The sequence below is a fragment of the Nicotiana sylvestris genome, chromosome 2, assembly GCF_000393655.2.
Source record: "Nicotiana sylvestris chromosome 2, ASM39365v2, whole genome shotgun sequence".
NCBI lineage: Eukaryota > Viridiplantae > Streptophyta > Magnoliopsida > Solanales > Solanaceae > Nicotiana > Nicotiana sylvestris.
In genome coordinates, this window is record NC_091058.1 from 61,193,027 (window position 1) to 61,195,490 (window position 2,464).

The following is a 2,464-nucleotide window of genomic DNA, read 5'->3' on the forward strand; positions in this document are numbered from 1 at the left end:
ACATAAGATACAATATATATATATATACTACAAGACAATATATTATGCGAATATATATACATAAGATACAATATATATACTACAAGAAAATATATTATGCGAATATATATACATAAGATACAATATATATACTACAAGAAAATATATAAGAGAATATATATACATAAGATACAATATATATACTACAAGACAATATATTATGCGAATATATATACATAAGATACAATATATATACTACAAGAAAATATATAAGAGAATATATATACATAAGATACAATATATATACTACAAGACAATATATTATGCGAATATATATACATAAGATACAATATATATACTACAAGACAATATATTATGCGAATATATATACATAAGATACAATATATATACTACAAGAAAATATATAAGAGAATATATATACATAAGATACAATATATATACTACAAGACAATATATTATGCATGACAATTTAGTGTTTTACTATTGTTTTGTTATTTTCTTTTTCGTCAAGCACTTTAATAATTAGATCTACATATATACTACATATATATTTTTAATATAGCCATGATACTACAAGAAATTGCCTTAAAAAATAAATAAATAAAAAACCCGCTAGGCCCGCGAAGCCCACGAGCCCGGCCCGTTAAGCACAGGACCATGTGGGCTTAGGCCCGTCACGGGCCGGTTCCACCCATTGAGCCCACGAAGCCCGGGACCGCCAGAGCCCAGGCCCACGAAGCCCGGCCCGTTTGGCCCACTAAGGCCCGGGCCCGGGCCAGAATACAGCACTAGTTCCAACAAAGTAGAATCAAACGGGAGGGAAAACCAACAAAAAAAAAGTCATGTCTAACCTTTTATAGGAGTCGCGATAGTTGATGAAATATTAGCAAGTGTTATGAATAGTTTGTACATTGGATACTACTTTGGATACTACATTGGATGCTACATTGGATGCCCATGTTGTGAATAACTTAAAGATTAAATTTCCTATTTTATGTCCATCATCTTTACTTTTTATGCCTATAAAAGGCCATGTAATTGCAATGAAAAATTACACCAAAGTGAAAGAAGAAAACACTTCTCCATTCTCTCTATCTCTTCTTGTTTACATTTTACTGCATTGCTTTTATTTTATAACACGTTATCAGCACGAAGCTCTAATTTTATTCTTAACTCCCGCTAAGTTGAGCCATATTTTATTAAGGTATGTATCATTATAATCATTTTATTTATGGCAGTACATATCATATGCTCATTGTTTGCAGATTACTTGTGCGCTTGGGCATCTTAAATAGTTTAAGTACATTGCAGTGATAAAATAACTATTTCCTTCCGTGCTCAACTCTTAGAGGACCTCAAAGTCATCAAACTAGCTATGCACTAATGTCATACTTATAATATTCATGGACTCCCTAGATCAAAACATATCTTTAAGGCATTTTGAAGAACTGTGAGAAATAAATTGACAAGCAATAATTTTATAGTTTAATTACTTTATATTTATTGGAACATATAAATAATGTTAGTCACGTTCAGTTCTATTAACACATATATATCAATAATATAAAGTGAAATGAAACAAGTATGTAATTTCTACTTTATGGCAAGAATAAAATGAAATAGTAGATTGTTAACATGATATAGCTCTATTTTCATTTCTTTTACCTTAATCGTTTTGTTTTCATTAATTGTTTATTATTATAATTATTTCTCTAACTTATTCATCTTTTATGATAGTTTTCACTATGTCAAATTTATCAAAACTTGAATTTGTGGCACTTGACATCACCGGGAGGAACTATTTATCATGGGTTCTTGATGCTGAAATTCACCTTGACGCTAAAGGTCTTGGAAATACTATTATACAAGGAAATGAAGCATCAAATCAGGATAAAGCGAAGGCCATGATTTTCCTTCGTCATCATCTACATGAAGGGTTAAAAAATGAATATTTAACAGTAAAAGATCCACTTGAATTATGGATTAATTTGAAGGATCGATATGACCACCTAAAACTTACGGTATTACCGAAAGCTCGGTATGAGTGGATACATTTAAGGTTGCAAGACTTTAAAACTGTAAGTGAGTATAATTCTGCTATCTTTAAAGTAAGTTCTCTATTAAAATTATGTGGAGACACTATCACAGATGAGGACTTATTGGAAAAAATATTTTCTACTTTTCACGCTTCAAATGTGGTGCTACAACAACAATACCGTGAAAAAGGTTTTAAGAAATATTCTGAGTTAATCACATGCCTACTTGTGGCTGAGCAGAATAATACTCTATTAATGAAAAATCATGAAGCCCGTCCCACTGGGTCAGCTCCATTTCCGGAAGTGAATGTTGTAGCAACATATGATAAGTTTGAAAGAAAACAAAATAATTACCGTGGTCGTGGACATGGTCGTAAACGTGGACGTGGCAGGGGGCGAAACAATTATCGTCATTATGGTGGAAATAA